Source organism: Sphaeramia orbicularis, chromosome 9 (genome assembly GCF_902148855.1).
Source record: "Sphaeramia orbicularis chromosome 9, fSphaOr1.1, whole genome shotgun sequence".
Lineage (NCBI taxonomy): Eukaryota > Metazoa > Chordata > Actinopteri > Kurtiformes > Apogonidae > Sphaeramia > Sphaeramia orbicularis.
In genome coordinates, this window is record NC_043965.1 from 736,688 (window position 1) to 756,854 (window position 20,167).

General features: G+C 44.9%; 1 pseudogene; it reads left to right on the plus strand.

Annotated features, from left to right (window-relative positions):
• The first annotated feature begins 828 nt into the window (after positions 1–828).
• On the plus strand, positions 829–13,653 carry LOC115425532 (hamartin-like; annotated as a pseudogene).
• The last annotated feature ends 6,514 nt before the right edge of the window (positions 13,654–20,167 follow it).

The following is a 20,167-nucleotide window of genomic DNA, read 5'->3' on the forward strand; positions in this document are numbered from 1 at the left end:
TTTAGTCAAATGGAAATATAAGTTTGTTCTGTTTGAGGGAGTTTTAGGAAGATTTAGGATTAAAATGAACATCTGATTAACTGTAACAATGGGAAGTTACAGTATAATTTGAACATGTCTTGTGTTTGATTTTTTCATGATAAAACATGGTTATTTTATGCTAAAAAAGTGCAGTTTGGTGACATACCTTATCTCACTTTTAAAGAAAAAGTGTCAGATCCACTATAAGTCACATAATACACCAGTGAACTGCTGGAGATGATCAGCACTCTGTTATTTGTGCTATTTCATTACACAGATTTGACTTTTTATCTACTTTTACATCTTGTTAAACTGTTAACATTGAGTAGTTGTGGTTGTAATAAAATAAATAAGGTTAAGTGATAAAAAAAAATATGTAATGGGTTTTGATTAAAAGCTGTGTCTTCACCTTAAATATGCTACAGGGTCAGTCCATCTCAGTTCACTCATGAGTTAAACCCCACCTCCTCCAATTTTGATGAAATTTGGTTATAGGTAATTCATAGCCAGAAAAGCAGAACTTTCAAATTTAATTTTATTGGAATAACGGGTTTTTGAGTTATCACATGAGTTACCTATATACCAAATCTAAAAATTGGAGGGGGGTGAGGTTTTAAAAAATGCCTTTTTTTTTTTTTGGGTGGTCGGAGATGGACTGGATCCTGTGATATAATATTGTGTTTATTATGAAAAACTGACAAATGAACTTTAACCCCGTGACATGTAACTGATCTAAATATGTGTTTTTATAACGAATCCAATGGAATAGTTTATATGTAAATGTGTGTTTACAGGTGAACATACATGATGTCGAAAGAACAGGTGAGCATTAGCGAGCTCCTCCTCTCATTGGACAGTCTGGAGCTGCAGGAGGCGGAGCAAGTCAGAGCGTCTGTCAATCAGCAGCTGAGTTCAGGTACCAAGGTTCAAAGGTCAACATTGGCTGTTAATGAGCTTTAACCAACATGTTGGCTTTTCTTCTCATTGTAACATCTGGAGCCTCAATGATAAACCAGGACTTCAGGTTTAAGGTAGAGTTCAGGTTTAAGGTTAGAGTTCAGGTTTAAGGTTAGAGGTCAGGTTTAAGGGTAGAGTTCAGGTTTAAGGGTAGAGTTCAGGTAAGGTCAGAGTTAGGTTTTAAGCCTGAGCTCAGGGTTAGACTCAGGTCTGTGTGTCCGTGGTTGTAACGTGCAGTTGTCCTCCCAGACAGAGGGGGCCCCCGTCCTGTCCAGTCTGGTGGAGTACTACCTGGACTCGTCTTCATCTCAGGGCCGTCCTCCTCCTGTCCTCCATCAGGGAGTCTCATCATAAGTCAGCACCGCCCCAGTCTCTGTACAGTCACTCCTCACTCTTCCTCTTTGACCTTTGACCCCGCCCTCTCCTTCTCCATCAGCTACTGTTGGAGAAGCTGAACGAGATCCTGGGTCGACCTGGGACCCGATTGGCCGCTCTCACCCTGCTGGGTCACCTGATCAGGAAGCAGCCGCCATGGGTTCATCACGTCAGCCGCTCAGCTCTGCTGCCGTCACTGCCTGCGCTGCCTTAAGGGTACGCGCAGAAAGTCCGTAAACTGCGGCGTCCTGGTGGATTCCGTCGTAGCCTGTTCAAACGGTAACATGTGACCCGTGTTCTCATTGTGTCGTCGTTTGTTTCTTCAGACTGACGCTGACGTGGTGGTCCTGATCACTGGAGTCCTGGTCCTCATCACGCTTTTACCCATGATCCCTCAGGCGGGGAAGCAGCACATCTACGACTTCTTTGACGTGTTCGGACGCCTCGCCTCCTGGAGCCTCAAAAACCCCGGTAACACAGCCTCTGTGGCTTCTGATTGGTCGGTGGTTTTCCGCTGGGTCCTGTAGTGTGTTCTGATTGGTCGACTGGTCTCCTCCAGGTCATGTACAGGTGGTCCACCTGGTCCACCTCCAGGCCTCTGTGTACTCCTGTTCCACCGGCTCTATGGGATGTCCCGTGCAACTTCATCTCCTACCTGAGATTGCACTACAGCATGAAGGAGAACCTGGACACCTTCCAGGAGGTGGTGAAGGTCAGTAGAACCCAGTAGAACCTGGACACCTCCAGGAGGGTGGTGAAGGTCAGTAGAACCCAAGTAGAACCTGGACACCTTCCAGGAGGTGGTGAAGGTCAGTAGAAGCCAGTAGAACCTGGACACCTTCCAGGAGGTGGTGAAGGTCAGCAGAACCTGGCACCTTCCAGGAGGTGGTGAAGGTCAGTAGAACCTGGACACCTTCCAGGAGGTGGTGAAGGTCAGTAGAACCCAGTAGAACTTGGACTGGGCTGAATGGAACTCAGAACTCTGTGTGCACTCATCCCTCGGTACCACAGTGGGTCTTTGTCTGTGCTGAAGGAATTGGACCCGAGTCACAACTTGTAGATTTACATTTATTTATGAACATGAGTCAGAAACAGGCCTGCAGGTCTGGTTCCGTTGGGGTTGAGTCAATGCTGGTAGAACCTTTATCTCCTCTGAGCCTCATCTGAGCTGTGAACGGACTGAAACTACAGGTTGTCTTTTCTTCCTGTCGGTCTGAAGTTCTGGCTCTGGTTCTGGTTCTGGTTCTGGTTCCGGCTCTGGTTGTAGTTTGGTCATGTGACTGTCTTCTTACCTGGTGTCCGTCTGTCCATTAGCCCATGTTGGAACATGTGAGGGTTCACCAGAGCTGGTCACGGGGACGCAGGACTACGAACTGGACCCGTCCAGGTTAGTGGCGCCGGCCTCAGCGGGCTGCACTTCCTCCGTCCTCTGGCAGGGGGTGTGGCTCTGCGTTGACGTGTTTGTCTGAACAGGTGGAGGTGTTACGAAGTCCACGACATCGTCATCGAGTGTTCGCGGTTGTCTCTGGATCCTCTGGAGTCGTCCTGTGAAGACGACCTCCCCTCCTCTTCCTCCTCCGCTCATCGTCACCACGACACCTCCTTCGCTCCTCCCACAGAGACGCCCAGCGGCGGCAGTCAGTAACGCACCGTCCAACATTTAAGATGGTTTTAAGTGTTTTTGAAATGTGTCCGTCTTCGAGTAGTAAGTGTAAAGTGGATAAATGCATGTGGAGTGGGTTTGAATCTGAGTTGAATTAATGTGACTTAATTGTGGTTCCTGTTTGGGTCCAGGAGGCTTTAAAGCGTCTGGAAGTCTGTCTCCGCCCCCGCTGACACCATCACCTCCGACATACAGGTACAGGTGATCTGATGCCCCGCCCCGTGCCCGTCATACACTATAAGGTTGTTGTTTTTAACATGTGAGTGCCATGTTTCAGGTTGATGATGTCACATGGAGCACCTCCTCACAGTGCGGTTTGTCCACGCCCCCTCCTGAACCTGCTGCCACAGGCACCGCCCACTCATTGAGCCGGACCGCCTCCATCTCAGGTGAGAAACACACCTGCAGACCACAAACAAACACACTGTGTGTATTCAATTAAACTACATGGACACTCTGCTGTGTTCCAGGTGTGAAATGTCCCTCATCAGCCACCGTCACCATCCCACCTCCGACTGAACACAGCCACCAGCCCACGGGACGGAGGACAGGTGAGAAGGGGACAGGTGGGACCTGGGCTGGGACAGGTGCGCAGGAGGCTTTATTGTGGAGGAGCAGCAGGTAGAACCCTCTGTTCCTCTATAATCCTCACAGGTGAAGCAGCATCCAATCACAGAGCTGGAGGAGGCTTCTTTTCAGCCAATCAGAGAATCAGAGGGCAGGACCCAGAGTGATGTCATCACCAGGAACGAAGGTGAGCCCACAGGTGTTTGGACCAAATATTCCAAACCAGAACCAGAACCAAACACACAAAGAACCCACACATGAAGAAGAACCATACACATGAAGAACCAGGGGAGTGATCATGTGGTGGAAGCTAAAGCTAATTAGCACAGATCAGCTGTTTACTGTCTGATCAGAGCCTTACAGTGTAAATATGTTTGGGTTTACTGAGTAGCTGTCAGCAGATGCTTCAGGTGACCTTTGACCCCAGCCTGACGTCCTGTGTCTGTTCGCAGAGGTCAGATCGGATGAGAAGCCCCGCCTCCTGACCTCCACCCCCTGCCAAGATGAGGAAGGGTCCATCACACTCTTCTTCACCCCCCCTCACAGCTCCTCCACCAATCACAGACCAGAGCTGAGTGTCCTCGCCCACTTGGACCACAGCCCCGCCCCTTCAGACCAGAGCCCCGCCCCACCATATGAACCTCTGTTTGAACTGGCTTTGCCTCGAGCCGCCACGCTGTTTGTCGGGAAGAAGACCCAGGTAAACAAAACCAGCATCTGAGACAGACTAATTAAACCAGATTAACTAATCCAGACTAAACTAATCCAGCAAAAACCAGGCTAATTTAACAAGAGTAATTTAACAGATTAACCAACTGGGTTCATTCAACCAGGAAAGATCAAATATGCTCATCAAACCAGATAACTAAACTGGGATAGCCAAGTGACAAACTGATCCAGACTAACTAAACCAGATTAAATAAACCAGACTGATGTACTAAATTAACCCAGGTTAAAGGCTAAACCTGTGGGATCCTGTAGGAGGCGCTGCACAGGAGATCAGGGGAGCAGCAGGAGGGAGGAGGAGCATCAGAGGGGGCGGACCAGGAGGAAGACCACGCCCCCGTCTCTCCTCTGGAGGTGTTGGATCAACTGATCGTTCATGGACACGACGCCCACCAACGCCTCAGCCGGAGGTCAGGCTGTTACCATAGCAACGTGACTTAGTTACACCACTTACACCACAGGGTTCGCCTGTCCTTAGGAGTTACATTTAATGTTAACTGTGGGTGTTTGTGTTTGTGTTTACTGTTTGTGTTTGTTTATTGTTTGTATCCTTGGTTACTGTTTATTCACTCTGTGTTTGGTTTACAGGCTTGTGTTTGTTTACTGGTTTTGTTTGCTTATGGTTGATTTTTGTTTATGGTTTGTTACTGTTTGTGTTTGTTTACGGTTTGTATTTTGTTTACTGTTTGAGTTTTGTTACGTTTTTGTTTTGTTAGTGTTCGTATTTTGTTTACTGTTTGTCTTTGTCACTGTTGTGTTTTTTGTTTACTGTTTTTGTTGTTTACTCTGTTTACTGTTGTATTTGATTACTTTGTTTACTGTTAATATTTGTTTACACTGTTTACTGTTTGCATTGTTTACTCTGTTCACTGTTTGTGTTTGTTTACTGTTGTATTGTTTATTCTGTTTTTACTGTTCGTGTTTGCTGTTTGTTACTCTGATAACTGTGTTTGTTTACGCTGTTGTTTGTTTGTTACTCTGTTTAATGTTTGTGTTGTTTACTGTTTGTATTTGTTTACTCTGTTTTTACTGTTCGTGTTTGCTGTTTGTTACTCCGTGTTTGTGTTTGTTTACTCTGGTAATTGTGTTTGTTTACTCTGTTTATTGTTTGTATTTGCTGTTTGTTTGTTTACAGGCTGTCTGTGGTGAATAAGTCGTTGGATCGGAGCCACTTTGGAGGTAAACAACAGAGCATGAAAATCAAAGGTACCAGAAGCTAACGCAACGATCACACACAGACACTAATCAATAACCTGATCACTGACCTGATGGGTCTCATTGATCTAACAGCTGAGGTGAATCCAGCAGGTGTATGTGTTAACAGCTGTCTGACAGCAGAGGGCGCTACTCACACCTTTAATTCTGTGACTTGTGTTCAAATATGAATGAAGGTGTTTGTAAAAGTGTCATGTGACCTGTGTGATGAGAATAGAATGTGTTTGAGTGTGAGTTAGAACAGTTAACCTGACTAACTAAACTAACCAGACTAACCTTAGTCCTCCTTCATGCCATGGTTCACCTGTGGTTCTGGGGGCGGAGTCTCTGGACTGAAGAACAGCTGTTTGAGTATTTGGAATCCCATACTGAGTACATACATGCAGTACTTTTACACGGTAAATGGACTGAACTCAGAGTGTTTTTTCTACGCCCAAAGCACTTTAAATTCAGGCCCTACTGGGATTCGAACCGCCAACCCTTTGGTCATTGGACGACCCGCTGTGACCTGAGCCACGCCCACGTACCTGCAGTGTACTACGTAGTCACCAAGGTTCTAATAGTTTTGGATTTTTCATTTTAGTTTAGTGTTTATTTAGTTTGGACTTTTTTTTTTCTCTAATTCAGTTCGTTTTAATTCGTTTTTAGAGCAGGTTGCAAGTTTTTAGTAGTTTTGTTATTTTCTAAATGCTTAGTTTTAGTTTTAATTTTAGTTTAGTCGTCTCTTTTCTCTTCTTCTTTGTCGTCGTATTCAAATAAATCCCAGACGGGACTCTGCTGCTTTCTCCCAACTTTAGTCTCCATGTTTCCAGGTAGAGTGGGGACCAGAAGACGACTGGAAACCACAAGTGAACACAAGTGACGGAGCATCAAACGTCCTATGGTGCTGCTAGATAAATTGCTTGAGGGAAATAAATCTATTTTATATCAATCCGACACTGACAAAGATGAAAACGAAGGGAATTTTATCAGGAATTTTTATACGTTCTAGTTAGTTTTGTAAGCACTCAATACAGTTTCAGTTAGTTATCGTTTTTTTTCTTTTAATTATAGGTTTTATTTCTTTCAGTTAATGAAATATTTTTACTGTTCTAGTTTTGTCATTTCGTTAGTTTTCGTTAATGATATAACCTTGATAGTCACATGATCACTAGGCTTCTCACCATGGAAGCATCACCACAGTCTGAACATCCTCCAGCAGGGACTTTGAATGCACCGCACTGCCACTGTATGTGTCTGTCTCCCAGGAGGCCCCACCCAGGGGGAGGAGCTTCAGGCCCTGAGGAGTCAGCTGCTGTTGGTCCACAGTCAGCTTCAGTACGAGCGTTTCAAACGGCAGCAGCACGCCATCAGAAACCGCCCGGCTGCTCCGTAGAGGTCATCAACGCCACGGCGCTGGAGGAGCAGAGCGTTGCTATGGTAACACAGCTAAGCATGAGCTACGTCGAACTGGTGGGTGTGGTATTTGATGTAGGGGTCTCTGTTTTGTTGTGTCGGATTGTTCAGTGCAGTTCTGAATGTAGTTTATTTTTTGTGAACTGTAACTTCAGTCTCAGTCAGATGATAAAAGTCTTTTCTCACACACTCTTTCATCCGTGGTCCTTTTTTTAAATGAACGCCCGGTGCCTTTCCTCAGATGTGCAGTTTGTGAACAGACTGGAGGTCAAAGCCTGACAGACATGGCGCTGACCTCTGACCTCTGTTGTGTTGCAGAGGGCTCAGCTGGGTGTCCAGGAGGCGGAGATACGAGCTCTGAAGGAAAGTCTGAAGGAGGAGCAGCGACGCTACACGGAGCTGCACGAGGACACGCAAACGCACAGCAAACAGCTGAACGCACACATCCAACAACTACTGCTGCAGCAACAGGACGTACAGAGGGACAACCAGAGGCTGCAGGTGAGGGGACACCTGACGGACAAGGGGTTTACCCGACGGGACAGGGGGACACTTGGCAGATGAGGGGACCAAGTAACAGATAAGGGGACTCCCGATGGACAAGGGGGACAACCAAAGGACAAGGGGATTCTCGACTGACAAGGGGACTCTTGACGAACGAGGGGACACCAGATGGACAGGGGACACCCTACTATTAACCCACCTGACCACGTCCGTGTTAGACTGGTCCATCTGATGACAGTTCTATTATAACTGTCTGTAAACAACACAGTCAAACAAGAAAAGCACTCAGAGAGCGCAGACCTCCACCAAGACAGATCTGCCCCCCACCCCCCCCCTACCTGCTGGCGGACGGTAATAAACATCGTCATCATCGGCGTACAGGTTTAGGTCTATCTTGTGCTGTGATTGGCTGTTGCAGAGCGAACTGCAGGAGTGTCAGAGCAGGCTGCGGGACCTGGAGGCGGAGCTTCAGAAGGCCAACAACAAGTCTTACAACGCTGAACACCAGCTGACCCAGCTGTCACTCAAGGTGAGCGCAGAGGTCCGGACTCATCCAACCCCCTTTAGGAATCAAAGCCCAAACCAACAGAAGTCCAGGTGCAGCCGTCGAGTCTGAAGAGCGCCTCTGTTTGCAGCTTTTGTTCATGTGTTTGTGTTATTTTCAGAGTTTCCCTTATTCATGACTGTATCCTGTTCGAACAGATCATAGGTTGCAAAGGTTAAGGTTTATTTATCTGGTTCGTACGCCTGTTTAAGCCCCACCCACGTGAAATCGAACCCTCCTATTGGTCTGTGTTTGTTTGGCAGCTGTGCAGCAGTGAGCAGCTGCCAGCAGCAGATCTACATGATGAACAGCAGCTCCTTCTGCTCCGAGAAGAACCAACAGAGCTCTGAGAGAAACTCTGGAGGCGGGAGACGGCAGCATCGACACGGTAACGCCCACTTCCACGGACACGTTGTGTCCAAAACACAAAAATACCAGGCGACGCGAGAACATGTCTACACAGTAACACAAGATGGAGGTGTTTGAACCGACTTCAGTGTTTCCATCACACGCATTTCTACACTCACGGTGTTAAAACATACGAGTCAGTCCAACCCTTCAGACCTGTTCCATCATCATCAGTCATCAGTGTCACTATAAACCTCAAACTCCTGTTCTTTCAGGTTCCACATTCAGTCTGATCGGATCTGCAGTGGGTCGGACCAGTGAAATAATAACAGAATAACTGCAAATTTTTGTCTTTGTTTTAGTACAAAAAAACCCATTAAATTATAAAAATACTTACTTTTATAAACTATCCAAACAAAAAAGATGTGAGTAACATGAAAAAACTGACATTTCTTAAGAAAAATCAGTGTAATTTTAACAATATTCTGCCTCCACTTCTGATTTCTACATATGCATTCTGGATCAGATCTACAAAGACACTAAATCAGTGGTTCTTAACCTGGGTTCGATCGAACCCTAGGGGTTTGGTGAGTCAGTCTCAGGGGTTCGGCGGAGGTCAAGACACACACTCGACTCATTAGTCGAGTGTGTGTGTCGGGCTAGGTCCGTGTATGTAAACAAATGGCTTCGGAGATTCTTTCTCTGATTGACATCCAATATACGCGGTGTATTGTTGTTGCTTATAGCACTACAACACATCCGGAAGTGTTTATAATCTCTTCCACTCGTCTGCCGATGAATTATTTGAGTATTTTCCACATCGTTGTTATGACTTTTGCTACTTCCTGTTAACCACGGAGGCAGCCATGTGTAGCGTTTGTTTACATTTTTCGGTCACTGCACCGTTCAGTTACAATCATGTGACAACCGACGCACCGTCGCGGATGGAGAAATCGTATTACGCTAAAGCCGAGCTAGTGCCGTAATGAAACAACGATCACAAAAATACTGAAGGAGTATAACGAGAACTTTTTTTTTTATACACTACATGCAATTATCTTTTTTTATGTCAAAATTGCGTGGTTCAGAAAGTTCGGAGCGAGATGAAACGAAACCCGGGTTTACCTGACGGCCTACACATACTTATACACAACAGCAGAAGTCCCACTGATTTGCAGTAAATATTCATTATTATTGTAGCCTGATGGAAATTAGGTGACGGGTGTGTGTTAAAATGTTAAAAATGATAAATAGCATAAATACAATAAGTTCATTATTGGAACACATAAGGTTACAAATTAAAACCATTTCAGTGTGGTAGTATTAAAAAAGGTCATGTCTTTGTGAAAAGGTATGGAATTTGTTGTGAGTTCATGCACTGTATTGGTTTTGTTCTTTGAGCACAGTGATGTTAATGCACGGTTCATTTTGTGCACTAGTAAAACATATGCTTGTGTCTTGAATTTGAAAAAAATCATATTGTATTTTTTAATAAAGAAGGGTTCGGTGAATGCGCATATGAAACCAGTGGGGTTCAGTACCTCCAACAAGGTTAAGAACCACTGCACTAAATACTGAGGAACAGACAGAAAAGAGTTCAAATTGTGTTCAGTTTTCTTCAGACATTTCAGGTTGTTCATATTTACCTCCGCCAAGGAGGTTATGTTTTTGCCAGGGTTTGTTTGTTTGTTTGTTTGTCTGTCCGTTAGTGTGCAACATAACTCAAAAAGTTATAGACAGATTTGGATGAAATTTTCAGGGTTTGTTGGAAATGGGATAAGGAAGAAATGATTAAATTTTTGGTGGTGATCGGGGGTGGGGGGGCCCACGGGGGGGGGGCACTGATCAGCCTTGGCGGAGGTCTGCGCTCTCCGAGTTCTTCTAGTTGTTCAGGTTATTCACATTTTATTGTTACAGGATAGTTTGTAAATGTAAATATTTTCATAATTTAATGTTATTTTTTGCTCTGAAACAAAGACAAAAATTTGAAGTTGTCATTATTTATAGACATAATGTAATATTTTCCTCACATCAAAGCAAGAAGAAAATCTGCAGTCATTCTTTTTTGTCGGTTATTCTACTGTTATTATTTGACTGTAGATCATGTTGGTCTGTATGTGGAACCGCAACCGTTGAGCTGCTGTGTAAACTCTGCCTCCTTCTGTCCCGCTGTGTAAACTCCGCCTCCTTCTGTCCCGCTCTGTAAACTCCGCCTCTTTCTGTCTCGCTGTGTAAGCTCCGCCTCCTTCTGTCCCCCTCTGTAAACTCCGCCTCCTTCTGTCCCGCTCTGTAAACTCCGCCTCTTTCTGTCCCACTGTGTAAACTCCGCCTCCTTATGTCCCGCTCTGTAACTCCGCCTCCTTCTGTCCCGCTCTGTAAACTCCGCCTCCTTCTGTCCCACTGTGTAAACTCCGCCTCTTTCTGTCCCACTGTGTAAACTTTGCCACCTTCTGTCCCGCTCTGTAAACTCCGCCTCTTTCTGTCCCACTGTGTAAACTCCGCCTCCTTCTGTCCCGCTCTGTAAACTCCGCCTCCTTCTGTCCCGCTGTCATCAGGAGGTGTCCATGCTGCAGTGCAGCGTGGGAAGGGAGTACCAGCGACTGAAGGACAGCGACGTGCAGCAGCGACAGATGCTGGAGGCAGCCAATCACAGAATAGCAGAGCTGGAGGGTCAGCTGACCAAGAAGGACCAGCTGATCCTGGACCAGAAGAAGCTCCTGGAGGACACCAAGGCCCACAGCAGGTCAGGATCTGGCTCAGGTCAAGTCCAGGTCAGGTGTCTGTTTTTACAGCCCTGTCCCAACACTGGTCTCTCTGGTCTTACTAGTCTTTCTGGTCTTACTGTCTCTCTGGTCTTACAGGTCTTACAGGTCTCTCTGGTCTTTCTGGTCTCTGGTCTTACTGGTCTCTCTGGTCTCTCTGGTCTTACAGGTCTTACAGGTCTCTCTGTTCTTTCTGGTCTCTGGTCTTTGTGGTCTCTCTGGTCTTACTGGTCTTTCTGGTCTTACTGGTCTCTCTGGTCTTACAGGTCTTACAGGTCTCTCTGGTCTTTCTGGTCTCTGGTCTTACTGGTCTCTCTGGTCTCTCTGGTCTTACAGGTCTTACAGGTCTCTCTGTTCTTTCTGGTCTCTGGTCTTTGTGGTCTCTCTGGTCTTACTGGTCTCTCTGGTCTTTCTGGTCTCTGGTCTTTGTGGTCTCTCTGGTCTTACTGGTCTTTCTGGTCTCTCTGTTCTTTCTGGTCTCTCTGGTCTTACTGGTCTTACTGGTCTCTCTGGCCTTACTGGTCTCTCTGGTCTTTGTGGTCTCTCTGGTCTTACTCGTCTCTCTGGCCTTACTGGTCTCTGGTCTTACTGGTCTCTCTGGTCTCTCTGGTCTTACAGGTCTTACAGGTCTCTCTGTTCTTTCTGGTCTCTGGTCTTTGTGGTCTCTCTGGTCTTACTGGTCTCTCTGGTCTTTCTGGTCTCTGGTCTTTGTGGTCTCTCTGGTCTTACTGGTCTCTCTGGTCTTTCTGGTCTCTCTGTTCTTTCTGGTCTCTCTGGTCTTACTGGTCTTACTGGTCTCTCTGGCCTTACTGGTCTCTCTGGTCTTTGTGGTCTCTCTGGTCTTACTGGTCTCTCTGGCCTTACTGGTCTCTGGTCTTTGTGGTCTCTCTGGCCTTACTGGTCTCTCTGGTCTTTGTGGTCTCTCTGGTCTTACTGGTCTCTCTGGCCTTACTGGTCTCGGGTCTTTGTGGTCTCTCTGGCCTTACTGGTTTCTCTAGTCTTACTAGTCTCTCTGGTCTTACTGGTCTTTCTGGTCTCTCTGGTCTTTCTGGTCTTTCTGGTCTCTCTGGTCTTTCTGGTCTTTCTGGTCTCTCTGGTCTTTCTGGTCTCTCTGGTCTTACTGGTCTCTCTGGTGTTACTAGTCTCTCTGGTCTTACTGGTCTCACTGGTCTTACTGGTCTTTGTCTTTGTGGTCCAGGGCTCTTCTGTCGGCGTCTGAGGGCCGCTGTGTCGCTCTGAGAGCCATCACCCAGAGTCTCCAGGTCGAGATGCTCCACCTCTACAGCCAGATCCACCTGGGTCCTCAGGACCCAGATCCAGGAGAGTCCTCCAGGTGAACCAACCGTCTCATATGTCTTGGACTCGGTCCTGGTCCAGTGTGGGGTGTTCAGTGCCATCTAGTGGTGGTGGACCCTCATGAACATTAGAGTTTAAACAGAAAACTAAAGGAAAAAAACAGCCAGAATAAACCAGTCTGATGTAACCATGACAACAGGATGTAAAGTCTCCGCCTCTTTTCCACCTCTAGGCCAAACAGCGGCGATGATATCTTACCACCTCCTCAGGGCGGCCCCAGGCCCCGCCCCTCCCCATCGGTCAGCATCCTGAATGGCGGCGTGGAGCCCCTGTCCACCTCCCCCCTGCTCCTCCCCTCATACTCCTCCTCCCCCCTCACCCGCTCCCCCATCGAGTCCCCCCTCGCCGTCGGATCCTTTCTGGAGCAGCGAGCGCGCCAGCTGTTCAGACCAACCAATCAGAACAGCCAGGATGAGGAGGCGGACCCACAGCAACAGAAGGACAAAGAGGAGGAAGAGAAAGAGGAGGAGGAGGAGGAGCGGGAGGTGGAGGAGACACAGACAGGGAGCCCCCCCCTGGGTCAGGAGGTGGAGGAGGAGACGCTCCTGGCTGGCAGCCCCCAGATGGAGCCGCCCAGCTGGGCTCCACCCCTGGCCCCGGCCACAGGCTCCACCCCCTCTGCAGACCTGACCCTCGCCGTTCGCCAAAGGAGACACGAACTGAGCATCATGGACTACGACGAGACCCTGCCAGAGTTCTGACGTCCTGGATCTGCTCCCAAAGTCCCCATGAAATGGCGCCAAGCGACTCAACGCCACGACATCAACTGCAAACCTGTCACCATGACAACCATCTGTCACCATGACGACCACCTACAATCACAACGTCCAAGTGGTCCAAAGTGGTTCAGAAGTTTCCAGAGTTATTTTGTTTCTCACTGTTTGTATCAGTGGAGTTGAAGCTCCGCCCTCTGGACTCACTGATTGGCTGGAGTCTCACCTCTCCTGCTAACATCAGCCAACCAGGTCAGAGCAGTGTCTGGTCCAGGTCCAAACCCTAAACACCTCTGACATTTGTGCGGCTCCTCAGTTTATAGAGCTAGAAAAATACAGGTCATGTGACATTAGCGTCGTATATGAGACCGTCTGCGATAAAAACCCTCCAGTTTATTGAATTTAATGAACAATACTTTGAATGTTCGACTTAAACCACAGATAAAGGTGAGTCTAACTGAATCCACACGACTGTTCTGAACATGAACGTCTGCGTCTCAGTTTGGGTCCATCTGCAGATTTCCCACAATCCTCGGCGTCTTCCTGTGTTTTCAGTTTTCAGGACGATTCCATCCTCCTGTACCGGGTCCGGACCAGCGGTTCTGTGTGATACAGACCCGGACCACCCGGCTGGGTCGGACCTGGTGCCGGAGGACGTTTCCCAGCAGTCATTGTGGTTCAGGTGGGCGGAGCATAGGTGAGGCGTAGTCGAAGGCGTCAATCAAACAGTGGTTTCATGGGGACGCTGCTCTGATGTCCAGACGTCTGCACGGTGAAGGAGCAGAGCTCCGCCCACAGGCCTTTAGACCATGGACATGATGGACATGATGGACATGATGGACACGTGACAGACAAAACCAAAGACTGGGTCTGAGCTGGACCCCTGGTTTCAGAACCAGAACCAAGGAGGAAAAAAACATAAGGACATTTAACACTGATACATATGTGTGTGTGTGTGTGTGTAGGTGTGTGTGTGTGTTTGTGTGTGTAGGTGTGTGTTTCTGTGTGTTTGTGTGTGTTCCTTTAAAATCAGCTCCACTCTAAACTGAAGCTGAACTCTTTAAACTCGCTGCTGTTTCTGCTGTTTTTGTTCTCTGAGCCAAAGTCTGAACCGAAATAATTCTTTTAAACTCGCATCATCGTGGTGAAAATGCTTCAGATCATCAAACACACCAGAGCTGCCTCTAGAACACACTTTTATGCAAAGTTCCGAAGTATTGATTTATGGAAATGGAAAAGAATCTGGAAAAGAAACAGAAATAAAAAGTATTGAATATAAAGTCAATGTGAATCTGTTGGTTTTTCAGGATCAAAAACCAAAACAAACTCTATTTTATTAAGTATCAGCAGAAGAATCAACTGAAACTGAAACAAACGCTGAAGCTGAAGCTGAAGCTAACGCACAGACCGGGAGAATAAAGGGAAAAACAAAAGCCCTGCACAGTTTGACATGATTATATTTCTCTTTTTTCCCTCAGATTGATGCTAATAAGCTAACATTTGATTTAAAATCAGCCAATTGGACATAAAACCTAAGCTGAAGTTACCCAGTTAGTGTTAGCTAGCTACTGATTTAGCATAAAAGAAGGTTTTCTTTATTTTTTTCCTTAAAGGTAAACCTTCAGAAGTGTGAACATTAAGCTAACATTAGCTTCTGAGGAAACATAAGGGACATTTGTACAAGAAATAAAAAACTTAAAACAGTTTGACTAAAATCAGACAGAATGCAAACAAGGAGCTAATAGCTAACATGCTAAACGGCTATCATGTTAGCTAATGTTAGCGTGGTTCCTTCTTTTTGCATCTTATTAGCTGTTTTGCAGATGAATATTCTGGTGTTTGTTCAGAGAACATTAAAGCTCAGGTTTTACTGGATGAGCTAACGCAGCGTTAGCTTGTGCTGCTTCACTTCAGATTCAAAACGACAAAAATATGACATGATCACAAATGTAAAGGATTCATAAAATGGAGTCATTTTGTATTAGTTTATGAACCTCAAACAGGAAATATTTTCCAAAGATTGTTTTTGTCGCTGCAGTTTTTGTCTGATATTTTTTGTCTTTAAATGATTCGGGAGCTAAACGTCAGAATGATGAACAGAAAATGAGCTTTTATTTGTGTAAAAATCCCCTCAGGTTGAGGACTCAGGACGGTAGACGGTCCAAACTGACCCGTGGATGTGGTTCTGGGACGTTCATGTGCCTTCATCTGTCCACACCAGGTGGTTCTGGGGCTTTTACTCGTCAGCTTGTAATTCCATTTCAGACACTTGTACCTGAACGCTTCACAGCAGACTCCACAGACAGACAAACACAAATTAAACATGACCAGTATTTACTGACACACACTGAGTGGATGTTCTGTTTGTGTGAAACCATCAGCCTGAAGGATTAGAACTGAACAGAAGACAGACAGACAGACGACGTCTGTGTTTGTGTGGGTTTAAGAAAAGGAATGACGAGCAGAGGGTTAATTTGGGTTCATGTGGGTTAATTAATTAGGTTTAATTTGGTTTCATTTGGTTTCATTTGTTTTAATTTGGTTAAATTTGTTTTAATTTGGTTTAATTAATTTAGTTTGATTTGGGTTAATTAGGTTTAATTAGTTTTAATTTGGGTTAATTACATTTAATTTGTTTTAATTTGGTTAAATTTGTTTTAATTCGGATTAATTTGGTTTAATTTATTTTATTTTGGTGAACGTGTCTCTGTTCAGGCCTGTTGGAGTGGGTTTGGACAGTATTTGGGTCCAGATGGAGCTGGAGTCGGTCTTTGGACAGAACTCAGACTCAGTCGGTGAGTTTCAGTTTCATTTTTATGTCGAATTTTTCACTGTGGAAAAATCCAGATGTTTTTAATTTTTTTTAAAGTGAAGTCGACACATGAGGAAAACAACAGCGTGAGAGAGACAGACGGACACAAACCCAGAAGAAGAACCATCATGGGACACAAAGCAGGTAAGAACCGGACCAGGGTCGGGTCAGGCAGGGTTCAGAACCAGGAAACGGGTCAGACCAGGACAGGAACTGACCCCAGACCAGTACAAGAGCTGAGGAGTCCGAACCAGGACCAGGACCAGAACCACAGGGGAGGCAGGATGCGGGTCAGAGGCCATGCTCTGGGGGTAAGAGGTCAGGGTCTGGGGGTCAGAGGTCAGGGTCTGGGGGTCAGAGGTCACGGTGTGGGGGTGGACTGGACACCTGTGACGGTCAAACGTGTTCTGTTGTTTGTGGTCTGAACAGAACCATATGGATCTGATCAGTCACTGGCAGCAGCTCTGGACTTTCCTGTGGTCCAGTTTCAGTTTCAGGGTTTGATCTGATCCATGTGGACCTCTGTCCTCACACACTCTGGGGTTCATCATCTACAGCCGTAAACTCCCACAGAAACGTGGATGTGAATCTGTTTTTGGTTGTATATACCAGCCTGTTTGTTTTTCCGTTTCGAGTGTCTGGAGTTTCACTGTGCACAGTTGTATGGTACCCCCCCCCCCCCCGTGTCATTTGTTCTTATTACTTGTGCATTCTGCATATGTTCTATTTTCTGTGCAGATGGAAATAGAAAAGACAGTTAATGCTTTTTTATTCCTTCACGTAATGAGAATTGATAAGAAATCAGATCAAACAGTTGCCCAGTTAGCATTAGCAAGCTAGTGATTTAGCATAAAAGAAGATTCTCTTTATTTTTTTCCTTAAAGGTAAACCTTCAGAAGTTTAAACATTAAGCTAACATTTGATTTAAAATCAGCTAATTGGACATAAGACCTAAGCTGAAGTTACCCAGTTAGTGTTAGCTAGCTAGTGATTTAGCATAAAAGAAGGTTCTCTTTATTTTTTTTCCTTAAAGGTAAACCTTCAGAAGTGTGAACATTAAGCTAACATTAGCTTCTGAGGAAACATAAGGGACATTTGTACAAGAAATAAAAAACTTAAAACAGTTTGACTAAAATCAGACAGAATGCAAACAAGGAGCTAATAGCTAACATGCTAAACGGCTATCATGTTAGCTAATGTTAGCATGGTTCCTACTTTTTGCATCTTATTAGCTGTTTTGAACATGAATATTCTGGTGTTTGTTCAGAGAACATTAAAGCTCAGGTTTTACTGGATGAGCTAACGCAGCGTTAGCTTGTGCTGCTTCACTTCAGATTCAAAACGACAAAAATATGACATGATCACAAATGTAAAGGATTCATAAAATGGAGTCATTTTGTATTAGTTTATGAACCTCAAACAGGAAGTATTTTCCAAAGATTGTTTTTGTCGTTGCAGTTTTTGTTTGTTTTTGTCTGATATTTTTTGTCTTTAAATGATTCGGGAGCTAAACGTCGGAATGATGAACAGAAAATGAGCTTTTATTTGTGTAAAAATCCCCTCAGGTTGAGGACTCAGGACGGTAGACGGTCCAACCCGTCCAATAACTAAAATCAATAATGGAATTGGGATTGTTAAATTCTTATTAATTTCCATCCCTAGTTGTGTCAGTGTCTGGGCTGAACGTAGATCTACTGACCCCTGACCTCTGACCTCTGACCTCTGCCCATGTCACTGCTGTTAGAATTACCACCCACTGTACAGTCCATGTGTATTTGAAAGGCTGTGGGGTCATTCCATCCCAAATCAACCAGATTTCAGAAAGTCCCCCACATAACCCCCTCAGAAAATTCTGAAAAAATTCACACTTGTTCACCTACCAAATAAACCAACACATCCAACATTTTAATGTCATATCTGTAGTAGTTTAGCAGATACAGCCCTTTGAAAATTAATGGGGTTTTTTTGTTTGTTTGTTTTAAATTTTGCAAATGTGCTTTTGGTCCAACTTTGAGCAGCTCTCTGTCCTTAGGTATTCCATCCACACTGAAACTGACCGTCTGGGCTGAAATCCCCCTGAAAAGACCAGATTTGGCATCAGAAGAGTTGTAGGTGCCTTCATGTTTGGTCCATGAGGCCTTGGAATCAGGCCCAAAGGCTCATTCTTCAAATGTCCTCTCTCTTCAGGCTTGTACTGTGACAGAATGGATGAAAGTAGAGACGGAATTTTTTTTTGCATGGATTCTTCTGGTCCAGATGCAACAATCTACTGCAAAAAGATCACATTTACATGAAAAGTGTTGATGTGAGGACATGAATAAAATGGGTTGATTTCAATTTTTCACAAAAATACTCTGTATTTGAGCACCCAAATGACCATGTGGACAGTTAATGAACATTTGGACATTTTTACCTTGTCTTCATATATGTTTCAAGATGTTGTGCACAAAATTTTAGCTTTGGGATAGAACTGGTTCTATTTATTATTATTTATTATTTATTTATACTATTAATATTTTTTTACTGCATGACTATATTTTCTTCAAATTGGATACAAACGTAGGTGTAAATGGCATTTTTAACAGTAGAATGGCATTGATTATTGCACCAGTTCTGATAATACTGCAGATATTTGAACTAGGCTGTGGAATGAGGCCGGCGGTAGGTATGGGCAGGGGTGGGCTCAGCCCACCCAAATGTCTGTCTTGCCCACCTAATCGAAAGTTAAGGGAAAACATTTATCCAATAGAAAAACACAACAGACTACACTATTATTCGGCTCTTATTTGCGATTGGATGGGCAGCCTACAGCCTGCCCTATTCCATCAGTGATGGTTGTCATTATTGTTTTGCGTTTCCTGAGCGCTTCATTCGCTCGGACAGCAGCTCACAGTCTGTTTCTGGGCTGTAGGGAGTTCAACGTCTCTCCTGCACCTATTGAAGTCACTGCTGCACCTGTCGGGGTTTCTGTTTGATACCGCAATTCTTTCTATGAGTTTCACTGGATTTGTGGCTTGTTGACGTGCTCTTGGGCTGAGCACCATCTCTGGGCTCCTGCAGAGCAGCCGGCCCACTTCGGCGGCCACTCGCATCATGTTATGTACACACACACTGACTGAGATGAGCCGCTCGAAGGGGCGTGGCTGTGAAAATGACGTCAATTAACCACGTGAAGCCGTGCAGAGCTCGCTGACGCGGTAAGTGTAAAACAGCCTTAAAGCAGCACCAGTAAAACTCACACAGGGTCTTTCAACCGTCGCCCAAGGAAGGAACAAAAACTGAGTGAGGAGCAAATGATCTCTGTCACTAAATGATATGAATTATTCTGATAATTTTGTCCCGTTGGTTTATATGTAAATAGTTCTACTGACATTTTTTAAGTTCAGGGTTTTAGATGAAAAAGAAAGATTTGTTGTTTTCTGTGTCATTTGCCATTTTTCAGATTAAATTTGAATAAAACTTTTTTGGTTTGTGAAATATGAAAATATATAATTTCATTTTTTTATTTTTACTTTTGGCCCAGTTTCAGTTGTTTGTGCGGTCGTTCTATCTGTGCCACTTTTCAGTCTGAGTTTGAACTAGAGTAGACTGCCTCCTTTTTGTATAAATTCTGGCCACAGTGAGAATAATTTTTTTTATTAGTATGTAGTATTCATTCTTTTATTTTTCAAGCTCCAATGAAAAGAAATATGCACTGAGGACTTTTAAAATCATTTTTATTTTATATTAAAGCGTAAGTGAACACAGATGAGCTGCCAGACAATTGAATTCCTCTTTGAGGATCAATAAAGGGATTCTTAGATAAACCCCCAAACCGCTTCTTTTCAGTGCCGTCAGGACTGCAGTTCAAATTGTCAGGCTTCAGGACACTATTCGGCTTTGCTATCGTCTGTACACACCAACCAAGTGTTCCACCTGTTATTTCAACTAGCCCACCCTAATATGATAGACTAGGACCAGCCCTGGTGTGGAACTGCATGATGGTTCAGACAGAATAATTATCAATTTCCCAGAACTGGCTCAGGTTGATGCCTGTAGTAGAGACTTCTCAGAAATTGGATGGAGCTGGTCAGTTGACCCAGTTTCACCAGGGTCAATGACATAAATGTAGATTTCCCAGAATTTCCCAGAATTTTTATGATGCTGGCCAGCCTAATCTTCCTGTGACATTCCTCCTTTCAGATCAATCCAATAACACATTTTTCCTCC